Genomic DNA, 14,006 nt, shown 5'->3' on the forward strand with positions numbered 1-14,006 from the left:
ATATGGTGATATGCTACAACCCTGACACATACCTTTTCTGAATTTAAACCACACTATCTTCCTTTGTTCTTTTCAAATGACTGCCTCTTGGTTTATGTACTTGTTCTACAGAAGCATAATTGAGGGTTCTGGAATTCCCTTTATTTGCAATGTAATCCACAATTTGTTATTATGTATACAGCTGAGTGTCTTTACATAATCAATACAACAAAGGTAAATATCTTTCTGGTATTCTCTGTTTTAAGCTGATATGAGCAATATATGCCTCATTCCAAGGTTTCTTCTAAATATGGCTTGGATATTCACTGGTGATATACTACTGCAATTGTTTTCTAATTATCTCAAGTAAATTTTACGTGTGTGTGTGATATTGACATTTCAGAATTTCTGCATTACTTGGAATCACCTTGCTCTGGAATGGGCACACATATAGATCCCTCTCAGCCAATTAGTCAGAAAGATCTCTGCCACATTTTTGTATGGGTAAGTGGATGTTTCCAACATTTCATACATTTCTTGATGTACTGCAAACAGTATCCCTTCAATTTCTGGAGATTTATTTTCCAACAATGGCTTCAGTGCAGTTTGAACTTCTTTCAATATTATTAATTCTTGGTCAGATGCTTCTGAAATGATTGTACATCTACCAATTCTCTTTAGAGAAGTGACTTTCAGTCTTTTCATATTTTTTATTCTCCCCTCATTGTTCAATTTTTTGCCTATCCAAAACAACCCTCTGCCATTATGTTCATTCTGACTCATAGTGACTCTCTAGGGCAGCATAGAACTGCTACTTGAGGGGTTGAGACTGTGGATCTTTCTTTAGAGGAGCAGACAGTCTTATCTTTCCCCCACAAAATACCTGGTGGGTTTGAACCTTGTACTTGGCAGAGTGGGTACAAAGAGAAATCCTGTGTTTTTCATAGCATCCTTCTATATTATAACTTTAGACTAGAATAACATAAAAATCAGAATGAATTTTCACCTTGTTTTTGCTAAATCTTTAAAAATATATAAATACTTTATATAAGAATTAGAGTACCTGGGTGGTGCTAGGGGTTAAACCTTATACTATTCGCTGAACTGTTGATGGTTCAAACCTGTTCTGGAGACAGACCTGCAAACTGCTTTTAGAAGATCACATCTTTGAAAGCCCTATGGAGGAGTTCTACTGTGCACACATTGGATACTGCAGTATAATACACGGAACTATCTAATATGTAACCATGGACATTGTAACAGCCACCAAATGACTCTGGGTAAGAGCAAGTGGAGGAAGCTGATTGGTTTTAGTCGTGTCTGTTCACAGGATGGTTTTGATTATAAAAGTTTGGAACTCTTAACAAAGGAGTTGGCCAATTTTTTCATCCTACTGGGTATAAAATTAGCTTTCACAGAAGTGGGGCATTGTAGGTAACATTCATTAAGAATGAAGAGCCAGAAAATAAAAAAAAAGAATGAAGAGCCATATGTGGAACACATCCTTTTCATCATGGGATCCCTGTGCATTAGACCTCCTTGAATCCAGGGACAGAAAGCTGTGACACCAGAAAAGTGACGGGAGAGTGGTAAAGGAGCAGCGGAAGGAACAAGGGGCAGGAGGTAGAGGTTTCCAACCCACAAAGTGGGTAAAGCTGATTCCCTTCATGTGGGAGGCTTGCTTGCATAATGGCATACTCAGACACTTCCGAGAGCTAGCGTTGCTGACCCATAGAACTTGAGCTGAGTGGCTTCAAGCTGAAGTTTTTGGTGATGTATTTTCCATTTAGGCAATTATTGGCAGCCCTCAAAGAAGTCCGTTATATTAGTCCAGCAGGAAAGAGGCCAAAGAGTGGTGTGGCTGAAAGGTCAGGGACCAGAGACAAGCATACCTCTACAGCTGTGAAGAGACTGCTCACAACTCAATTCTGAATATTTTCTCCCCAATTATAACCTGCCAATTTGCCTAGTACCGAACTCAAACTCAGTACCATCGAGTCAATTCTGACTCATGGTGACCCTTTAGGGGAGGGCAGAACTGCCCCTGTGGGTTTCTGAGACTCTGAGTTTTATGGAAACATTTTAGTATTGTCTATGAGTTCTATGTGGCCATTGCAATGAATTTCTTACTCCAGTGGAGAAGCAGAGAGTGTCTTGGGAGACATGGTAAGTGTGAGAATTGGTAAAAATTGCTGGAAATGTAGGCATGTCCGATATCTGCCTCATAAGAATTAGCTATTGCTGGCTAATGCTGCTGATGATTTCCATTCCCCTTTGTGGAGTCAGAGCAGCTTAGACCATTCCCTTTGCCCTTGTTTCATGTTCCTTGATCTGGCACAAACTCGATGGCAATGGGCTTGGTTTGGGGGGTTTCTTACATTTAAAAAAATGGCATGAGAAGAATGGAGCCTCCTCCATGAACTAAGATGATGCATACTTAAGAGTCAGCATGGACTTTTACGTACAACATGTAACTTGAGGGAGCTTATCAACTATGGTAGGTGGGGTCCTCTAGAGAGGCAAAACTAGTGGTCCTTATAGATGTTTGTACATAGAAAAATTTAAATCCAGAAAAGGCTCACACACTTGTAGAAGTGAGTAAGTAGAGCCCGATTCAAATTCGTGGCTCACACAGTAAGCTGGAGTTACCTCCTGATTCAAGTAGCTGCAGGAGCTGAAGAATCAGGGAGCAGGGAAAAGGCAGGCTGGTGGTTTCAAAGTGAATGAAATCAGGGTCAGAAGTTCACGGGTGTTTCCTGGCGTTGGCAGGCAGAATGGCAAGGGGTCAATTAACCAGATTCAATATTCCAGCTCTAGCAGAAGTGACAAGTTTCACATGGACTTTGCTTTAAAAGGAGTCAACCACAAAAAAAAAATTCAGAGGAGTCTTTCTTTCCACTGCATCAAGGTTGTGACCTAATCAAAGAAACTGCATTCCACCCCAGCTGCTGATTGCCCAGAGTTGATTATGTGATGTTAGTTCCCATCATGGAGTTGATTACATTGTGTTAGGTCACATCATGGAATAGTCATCCAAAATTATTGAGAACCCTGGCCCAAAGAAGTTGAGACAAAACTGAACTTTGCAAATATCTCTAAAAAAAAATTTAACAGTGATTTTTAACATCATTCAATAGATTTAGTTTTCGTTTTTAAACTTCAAAGTACTGTTTGGTTCTGTTTCTAGAAATATATATATATATATACTATTCCTATGTTCTATTTTCTATTACTATAATAAAAAAATTTTAAAGAATAAATCTAGCTGTCTCCAGGCCTAAGAAGGCAGTAAAAAGCGTTCCACTCACAATCCAGCATCGAGTAGTTAGGGCACTTACTTTATTTGCCATTGTTTGAGACTAAAATCTTGGGCATTAAGAAGGTTTTTTAAAAAGGCTTATGCTCTTTAATTGACAACAAGCTTCATGTCTCCTTACATGAATAAACTCATTTATGCTAGAACAGACTTTCATCCACGTTCCACCATCAATCGTAAAAAGTACCCTGTGTAATGTAATAACCAGCAAACAGTTGTACGGGATCTCTGCAGGGCTCTGAGGGAAGCAGAGGAGGTGGTTTCTGCTTCACAGCAGCTTTAATATAATGGGAAAGATTATCCTAGAAGAAGTGGATTTTGTTGGAACTCTGAGGGCTGTTAAATGTAGTAGGCAGCACGGTACACTCTATGAAGAGGGGGTAATACGGAGGGATTGCCCGGGAAGCAAGACCTGCATTTGAGGACTAAGCGCAGAGGAAGAGAAATAAGCACCTCAGACAAGGACGGACCAGCTCTTGAAAAATTCATCCGAAACAACTTTTAGTCAACAATATTTCCTGATAATCCTTACATGAATATCTGGATTTTAGACACCCAAAATTATTGACAATTTGTTTTAATGTTTTATTAAAATGATTAGAGGAGGTTATACTACAATGCATATATTGAGTTATCTACATATCCTGGAATTTCCCATAAAGCCACCTTAATTCTGTGTTTTATGTGGTTAAAACAATCAATAAGTATTCATTAACCACAAAGTATTATCTGTAACTCAAATCATAAAATGGAGTATGATTTGATTTTACCATGATGGTTGCAAGAATCTGTAAATATACTAAGTACTACTAAATTGTACACTTTAATAGTGAACTACATATAATGTGAGTTATACCTGATAAAAGGTTTTTAAAAATTGATTATATGCATAAATTAAAGTTAGTAAAAATTTTGGGAGTGTCTGCAATGAGGTATAACCTGAAAAAATCAAGTAAATTCCCTTTTTACAAATGATGTAAGCAAAAGTCTCTGGCAAGATCCAAAACCCTCCTCACAAACACTGAGAATCTAGTTGGGGAACATCAAACATTCACATAATCTCCCAAAATAATGTTCCTACATCACATGGAAATATAAAAGATGTTAATCTTACAGTACAAAAAATGATGGCAAACTATTCACAGAAGATCTTATAGGCAGGAATTTCTAGAATTCATAAGCAAATGAAACTTAAGATAGACCGAGAAAATTAATTAAGAGCATTGTTATCATTTGCAAAGGAACAGGAATATGCCATGGTACTGGGCTCTAGAAATATATCAATTAGAATTGCTTTGGGTACCAAACAATCCTGAGTCATATTATAGGATTTCCACAAGAAAAAAAGACACCCTACTTTTCCTGTGATGATGAAATGAAAGGTAGTGCGTTCCAGAGCACATGCCGCCTCGTTGTGCTCTTTCAGTGGGACGACAGGGCATGTTGCTCAGAGCTCAAACTCTCTCTGACACCTCCAGTCACCCTGTGTACCTTCCAGGCAGTGCAAAGAAAGACGAAGGCCTTCTACTAGCTAGACTGTGTGTTCTCATTAACATTTGGAGAGTTTTTCCTAGAACTTGGTCATGCCTAGCTGTATGGGAGACTGAGAGTTGGGAAAGAAATGCAAACTCTAGTGAAGATGAAGGAAAGACAAAAAAGCTCAAATACATTTTTAGAAATCTCAAGTGTTCTATGATGATGTCATGTATGCTAAAATTCATCAAATTTTTCCCCCGCAGATACAACTTTGTGACCAGTATTGTGTTACATTGCCCCCCAAAATGCATTATAAGGATTCATTTTGAACTGTGGACAATGTTAGAATGGGGAAATTTTCTAAACATCAGACAAGAAGGGAGGGACTATATATCACTAAACAAAAGTTATATATCTTATATATGAATATATAATATATATGTTCCAAACAGAATTACAAAACACATGAAGAAATTTTATGAAAAGAAATGGAGTCAACAAAAGAAATGACTGCAACATGCATTCCATCCAGATAAAATTTAACTCATAGATAAAGTTATAAATAATTTGATTTTTTTGGAAGCCCTGGTAGAAAGAGTGGTTACACATTGGGCTGCTACCATAAAGGCCAGCAGTTCAAAACCACCAGCAGCTCCTTGGAAGAAAGATGAAGTTTTTTACTCTTATAAAGAGTTAGTCTCAGAAACCGACAGGGGCAATTCTACCCTAGCCTATAAGTCAGAATTGATTCTATAGCAGTGTGGTTTTGAGCTTTATATTTGAAATACCAAAAAGCAAATTTTTTAAAAGTCTACTTTAAAAGAATAAGCTATCATGACACAAGCTATAAGAAATCAAATAAAAGTGGGTAGATACCAAAATATAATTGACTGAAAATAATTGAGAAAGGCAAGGAAAATAAATAAAATAGACATTGCAGCTTCAATAGATCTATGAAATCACAATAGGACTTCAGCTGTAAACAAGGAAGAAACTGGATAATAAAAAATAATATTTCAGATTTGGGGAAGACAAAGACTCATAATTATGATTTTTGAAATAAAGGAAACAAATAAATTGGTCTTGAAGATATACAACAATGTCAGCTCAAGGGTAATCTAGATAGCAGATTTGCTGAGGATAAGACGGAGAAGTTCACAGAAGCCAAGGTGGCTAGAATTTTTTTTTAAAGCACCAGAGCTATGCAGGGAAAGGGATTCAGAACTGTATTTTCTAGTCCCCATTGAGTTTTGATGAGCATCAAACAGGCATGCATGGCATACCCAAGGCGAAGTAAATGTGTAGCTGCTAAAGAAAATCAAACAAACAAACAAACAAAACACTTGTCAGGGAGCTTAGACAAACAAGCAAACAAAGATTGGCTAACCTCACAGAAAGATGGAAATTGCTTCCATTCCTACCATTTGTCAAAAAAGAGAGACTTTGCTGAATTCAGGTGTTTCCAGAAGGTTCTTATATTAGTTATTAGACTAAAACAACAGTAAGGAAAAGATGACTCAGTCACTCCTAACAAACACTTTTAAACAGTAATCCTTAAAATGATCAAGCTGTCCCCAAGTAATCAAAATTCCTGTCAAAAAATTCAACATAGTTTATTGAAATAGAACAAATTCCAGCACTTAAAAGTTAAAATATGCAATGTCCTACATACAACAAAGATTGCTAGAAGTATGAACATACACAAAAACCACACACCTAGAATGGAAAAAAATCATGGCATTATAAATGAGAACTGTCAGATAATCGATTTACAGCTGTCGTAAGTATTATGAATACTCTTAAGGGCTTAAAGCAGCGGTTCTCAACCTTCTTAATGCCACGACCCTTTCATACAGTTCCACATGTTGTGGTGACCCCCCAACCATAACATTATTTTCATTGCTACTTCATCACTGTCATTTTGCTACTGTTATGAATCAGGGGAACCCTGTGAAAGGGTCGTCTACCCCCACAGGGGTCGCGGCCCACAGGTTGAGAATCGCTAATTTAAAGGGAAGGATGGCTATAAAGAAGATAGAAATGAAAGACATAATAGGAAATTAAACCTCTACAGCTCAGAAAGTTTTACCTCAATTAAAAAAAATCACTGAATCAAATTAATAGCAGAATGGATGCATTAAAAAATAAACAAAACTAAGAAATATAAATTATTCAAAGAGAAGCATGAAGGGAAAACAAGTTCAAAATATTTAGGGTTATTGGCAATACAAACAGGTTTCAAAAGCTCATGATAAAAGATCAGGAAAGCTTTGCATGGATGTTTTGAAGCACCCTACTGTATGAAGAGGAGCCCCGGTGGCACGTGGGTCAAGCTACAAGGCTGGCAGTTCAAAGCCACCAGCCGATCTGTAGGAAAGAGATGAGGCTGTACATTTCCATAAAGATCAAAAATGTCAAAAATGTTCTATAGAGCGATGTGAGTCAAAATTGACTCCATGGATGTGAGTTTAGGGTTTTTCTGTTTCTAAGAGAAATTAAAAATTGAAGTCTTCAAATTGGGAAAGATATGCACAGAGAGAAAATGAGTAAAATGGTTGAAATTTTCTCATAAAAGTTTAATTGAGATCAGTTATCAGGCATCAAAGAACAAAAAATCTTATCATTATGTGCTCACCTCCATGATTCGATTGCTGAAGACAAATGGGTGCATAAGCAAATATGGCGAAGAAAGCTGATGGTGCCCAGTGGCTTGGGTCTTAAAGGCTTAAAGGTAAACAAGCAGCCATCTAGCTCAGAAGCAACAAAACCCACATGGAAGAAGCACACCAACCTGTGCGATCATGAGGTGTTGAAGGGATCAGGTATCAGGCATCATCAGAACAAAAAAATCTTACCATAGTGATTGAGGGGGGTGGGAGGGGGGCAGGGCAAAGTGGAGACCCAAAGCCCATTTGTTGGCCACTGGAGATCTTCTGGCAGAGAGGTCTCAGGGAGGAGATGAGCCAGACAAGGTGCGAAGTAGCAACAATGAAAAATACAACTTTCCTCTAGTTCCTAAATGCTTCCTCCCCACTTCCCTCCGCCCACACTATCATGATCCCAATGCTACCTTGCAAGTCTGGCTAGACCAAAGGATGTACACTGGTACCGATAGGAACTGGAAATACAGGGAATCCAGGGCAGATGATCCCTTCAGGACCAGTGGTGTGAGTGGCGATACTGAGTGGGTAGAAGGAGGGTGGGTTGGAAAGGGGGAAAAGATTACAACGATCTACATGTGACCTCCTCTCTGGGGGACGGACAACAGAAAAATGGCTGAATGGAGACATCAGACAAGTCAAGATATGACAAAATAATAATTTATAAATTATCAAGGGTTCATGGGGGAGGGGAAAAATGAGGAGCTGATACCAGGGGCTTAAGTAAAGAGCAATTTTTTTGATAATGATGAGGGCAATGAATCTACAAATGTGCTTTACACAATTGATATATGTATGGATTGTAATAAGAGTTGTATGAGCCCCTAATAAAATGATTAAATAAAACAAAAAGTTTAATTGATATGTTAATATAACTGAACAAAGCCTAATCAAGATGTGGTGATTGCATATTTTTATGTCAACTCGAAGATATAAAAAGCGTATGGATGTTATCCAGCTTGTCAATCACGTGCCTGATGGTGCCTCTTTGAGTGCATGGTCTTCTCAAAAAGAGGGTTCCAGGAACCTCTGTTTCTCTCTCTCTGCCTTCACCTTCCTACTTGCTGACCCTGAGAGCTGCCAGAACCCGTCATGTTTCCAAGGACATTGGATCCCACATGACTTTGTACCCACAGACCTGTGATATCCCTGCATTCTGCATCATTGCATGTGACGTGTGAATCTGAAGAGGGCCTTATGGACTATTATCGGACTTAATGGACCTGAGTTGGAATGGGTGGTGGTACATATTCTGTAGATATAATGACTTCTTGATATAAAACTCTTTCTTACTCTTATATGAATGCCACTGGATTTATTTTCTAGTCAACCTAGCTAACACATAGGATAAACAAACAAAATTTAAAACTTCCTATAAGGGAGTTGTTGTTAGGTGCCATTGAGTCAGTTCCTACACTGAGACTTTATGCATAAAAGAACAAAGCATTGTCCAGTCCTGCGTCATCCTCACAACTGTTCCTACACTCAGCCCATTGCTGCAGCCACTGTGTCGGTCCTGCTCCTTAAGGGCCTTCCTATTTTTCAATGCCCTTCCTCTTGACCAAGCATGATGTCCTTTTACAGAGACTGGTCTTTCCTGACAACATGTCCAAAATATGTAAGATGAAATCATGCCATCCAGGTCTCTATGGAGCATTATGGGAGTACTTCTTCCAAGACAGGTTGGTTGGCCCTTTGGTCTGTGTACAGTACTTCCAGTGTTCTTCTTAGGCACAACCCATCTACATCTATTGTTCTTCAGTCTTCCTTATTCAATATCCAGTCTTCACATGCATATGAGGAAATTGAAACACCATGGATTGGGTCTGACATACTTCATACTCAAAGAAACATCCTTGCTGTTCAACACTCTAAAGAGATCTGATTTACCAAAAGCAATACATCTTTTGATCTCTTGGCTACTGTTTCCATGAGCATAGATTGTGAATCCAAGCAAGACAAAATCCTTGACAAATTCAACCTTTTCTCCATTTATCATGATGCTACCCATTTGTCCATTTGTTAGAATTTTAGTCTTTTTGATGTTATATTCTAAACCATACTGAAGGCTGCAGTCCTTGATCTTCATCAGATGTTCTTAAAATCCTCCTTACTTTCAGTAAGCAAGGTTATTCTATCTACGTAAACCTTCCTCCAACACTGATGCCACATTCTTCTTCATATAATCCAGCTTCTCTAATTACTTGCTCAGCATACAGATTAAACAAAGTGAGGGGATAAAACATTGAGACACAACTTTCCTGATTTTAAACCATTTCATATTCCCCTGTTCTGTTCACACACTGTCACTTGATCCATGTACAAGTTCTGCATATGCAAAATGAAGTGTTCTGCTATTTCTTTATCCTCAAGGTTATCCATAGCTTGTTTTAATTCACTCAGTTGCATGCCTTAGTAATCAATAAAACACAAGTAAACAACTTTCTAGCATAATCTGAGCATTCTTTTGGGTCACCTTTCTTCGGAATGAGTACAAATATCAGAATTCTGGAGGTTTGGGGTGCGGGGCTTGGTGCCCCTCTACGAACAAAACATAACCTGGTTCTGCCCCATAATCATAATTGTTTTTGTTTTTGAGCCTAATGTTGCAGCCACTGTGTCAATCTTGTCAAGTGCCTTCCTCTGTATTGAGGCTCTTGTACTTTACCAAACATGATGTCCTTCTCAAGGGGCTGGTCTTTCCTGTTAACATATCCAGAGTATGGGATATCAGTGATATTGTTCTACAATTTGAGCATCTGTTTTGTCACATCTCTTTGGAATGGGTACAAAAATAGATCCCTTCCAGTAAGTTGCCAAAGTAGCGATCTTCCAAGTTTCCTCACATAGATGAGTAAGTGCTTCCAGTGCTTTATTGTTTTGTTGAAACATTTTCCATCAATTCCTGAGCCTTTTTTTTTTGGCCAACATTTTCAGTGCAGCTTGAACGACTTCTTTCAATACCATTGGTGCTTGTTCATAAGCCACCTCCTGAAATAATGGGATGTCAACTAGTTCTTCTAGTACAGTAACGCTTTGTATGCTTTTTTATCTTCTTTTGATATTTCCTACATCATTTAATATTTTTCCAAAATAATTTTTAAGTATTTTAATACCGCAACTCTAGGCTTAAATTGTTTTTATTTAGTTTTCCTTTACTTCATTCATTTTAAGATATGCTCATCATATTCTCCTTTTTGTTTTCCTAACTCTGGCTTTCTGTCACTGTTCTGTTACTTTGTCATACTAGAATGGCTTATGTGCTGCTGGCATGTTGGAAGCTATGTCACTGGTATTTTGAGTGTCAGCAGAGTCCCCCCAAATGACCCAGTTTCAGCAGAGCTTCCAGACTAAGAACAAACTGTAAGAAGGAAGAGGCTGTTGATGTCAGAGGATTTAGCCACTGTAAACCTTATGGATAACGTCAAAACATTGTCAGAAAAAACGTAAAACTAGAAAAGTCAAGAGCATGTATTAGCTAACGAATAGATAGATATTATTTATTAGGAACACATGTTTCTATTAGTTAAAATATAGTGTCTATACACATTATCTACATAAGAGATACATATGCTCTCTAACAAAAGAATAGATACAAAAAATAGATGCATATGAAAGCAAGAATAGAATTTAACACATTGACTAACATATACAATCCAATGCTTTAAATGAGATATAAAGATAATATCTTTTAAGACACTGCTGAGCCCCCGTCCGTCCGCTGCCACCCACCCCAGACACAGAGGATCCAGTCATGGGTAAAAGTGAGCTGGTGCAAATAGCCAAACTGGCCAAGCAGGTTGAACATCGTGGTGACATGGCAGCCTGCATGAAGTCTGTAACTGAGCCAGGAGCTGAATGATCCAGTGAGGAAAGGAATCTTCTCTCAGTCGCTTATAAAAATGTTGTAGGCACCTGTAGGTCATCTTTGAGGGTTGTCTCAAGTATTGAGCAACCGACGGAAGGTGCTGAGAAAAAACCAGCAGATGACTCGAGAATACAGAGGGAAAAAGGAGAGCGAGCTAAGGGCTGTCTGCAGTGATGCCCTGTCTCTTTGGGGAAAGTTCTTGACCCCCAATGCTTCACAAGCAGAGAGCAAAGTTTTCTACGTGAAAATGAAAGGAGATCACTGCCATTACTTGGCTGAGGTTGCTGCTGGTGCTGACAAGAAAGGGATTGTGGGTCAGTCACAGCAAGCATACCAAGAGCTTTTGAAATCAGCAAAGAGGAAATGCAACCAGCGCATCCCAATAGATTGAGTCTGGCTCCGAACTTCTCTGTGTTCCACTGGGAGATTCTGAACTACCCAGAGAAAGTCTGCTCTCTTTCAAAGACCGCTTCTGATGAAGCCATTGCTGAACTTGATACATTAATAAAGAGTCATACACAGACAGCACACTAATAGTGCAATTACTGAGCGACAACTTGACATTGTGGACATCAGAGACCAAGGAGATGAAGCCAAAGCAGGAGAAGGAAGGGAAAATTAACCAAACTTCCCACGTTTGTCTGCCTCATTCTAAAATTTACACAGTAGATCATTTGTCATCCATGCTGTCCCACAAATAGTTTTTTGTTTATAATTTATGACAGGTTTATGTTACTTCTGTGTTAGTCTGGGTATTTTAGAGAAACAAATCTTCTGAAACTCATGTGTAAGAGAGTGTTTTATATAAAGGTTAAGTACACATCAAGAAGACATCCCAACCCAGTGCTGCCCAAGCCCACAAGTCCAACATGAACCCATATGTCTGACACCAATCCACAAAGTCCTCCTCAATCTCACAAAACACACACTATGATGCCGATTGCGGGAGGAAAGCCGAAATTAGTGAACCTGTAAGCATCTCAGCGCAGGCAAGGTTCTCCACACGGCTGGTCCAGCACCCGGGGCTGCATCGGGGTAGGTCCGTGGCTTCTTCTTGGGGATGTCTTGCAGGAAGTGAGTCTTGCCAACTGAAGCAGGGAACTGGCTCAGGCAACTGCACTCTGGTCCGACCATCACAAAGCAAGAGACCTGAGAACTAGAAAGGCTAGACTCGCCCAGCCAATTATCTCTCTGTCAATTAACCTCACATGTGTTAATCAGCCAGGTTTGCACAATAAGCTAACTACCTCACTTCTATTTGACTTTCTATATTTCCCATGTGGTTTTTATACTTCATATTAGGGTAGTAGGGCCAGTTAACATTTAGCAAGTTGCCTGTTTTCATCTTGAGATGGCCATATGGGGATGTGTAATTGTTATATGAGTTAGAAGCATTTGGCAGAGTACTTTTGGCGCATTGTGATTCCCGGGGGCCAGTGCGAAAACGGCGTCCATTTCTCAGCACAGAAAACAGCCTGCATATTGGTTTGGCCTGGTGGGGATAAAGGGAGAATTGGTTCCAGTCACAGGTGTGGTTATTGTGGGTGCTTTAAAGATCGGAGCATGTATCAAGGCTGTGGTGGAGGAGATATCCCACGGATATTGCATGTTGAACCACATGTGTCAGTGGGACACATACTCTCCATCTGCACACCTTCGCCTGCAGCTCCCAAAGTGCTCCGTTAGACAAAGTTGTTACCCAATTTCCTCTGGGGAAGGGCAGAAACCGTTTACATTCCATTATTTGGAAAGTTGCCTGCTATTTGCTTTCATTATTTTTGCTACGCTCATTTGTATTTAAATGTTTTAGGCAACCTAAAGACAAATGTACAAGTAAAAACTCAGTAAAAATGAATTGCTTGGTATCCATTACTTTATGTATATCAAGCGCAGCAGTGAAAAAAACAAACAAAAAAACCCATGTATTTAACTTTTTTAGGTTTTTTGCTTTTGTGATTTTTTTCTTTTTTTTTGAGACTTGCCTAACATGAATGTGCTGTAAAAATAGTTGACAGGGAAATAATTTGAGATGATGGCTAGCTTTGTTTAATGTCTTATAAAATTTTCATGAACAATCCAAGCATAATTGTTAAGAATATGTATTAAGTTGATATATGAGGAATAAAATTTTATGAATGGAAAAAAATAATATCTTTTCAACATAGTTCTGGAAAGTTAGATATCATAATGCAAAACAGAACAAAATAAGAAATAAAACAAAAAAATCAAGTACTGATCCATGTAGCATAATCTATAAATGTACCAATCCTGTTAATCACGGAAGTGGCAAATTTAGCTGACACATTTCACGTCCATGTGTAAACACTGGACATATTCCTCACGCCACAATATACCAAAATATCAGTTAAATCTGGTAAATACCTAAATGTAAAATGAAAGAGCTAAAATTAGAAAATTTCTGATAGAAAATATGTGACATAATCTTTGTATCACTGGGTTAGGCAGAGTTTTTAGACATAACACCAAAAAAAGTAAAACAAAATTAATAATAATTTGAACACATTAAAATTTAAATTCTTTGCACTTCAGAAGACACTTTAAATAAATGCAAAGAAAAGCAAAGCCTGGGAGAAAATGTCTTGCAAATTATATACCTCAGTAAGGCCAGTGTCCAGAACATAAAAAATAATAAAAATAAGTCTTATGAATTAATTATAATAAGGACATGTATAGCCCAATAAAACAA

At 38.4% G+C, this 14,006-nt stretch overlaps 1 pseudogene; it reads left to right on the forward strand.

The window, feature by feature from the left end:
• Window positions 1–11,185: 11,185 nt before the first annotated feature.
• Window positions 11,186–11,921, forward strand: LOC142424404 (14-3-3 protein zeta/delta pseudogene; annotated as a pseudogene).
• The last annotated feature ends 2,085 nt before the right edge of the window (window positions 11,922–14,006 follow it).

This window comes from Tenrec ecaudatus, chromosome 13 (assembly GCF_050624435.1).
Source record: "Tenrec ecaudatus isolate mTenEca1 chromosome 13, mTenEca1.hap1, whole genome shotgun sequence".
Lineage (NCBI taxonomy): Eukaryota > Metazoa > Chordata > Mammalia > Afrosoricida > Tenrecidae > Tenrec > Tenrec ecaudatus.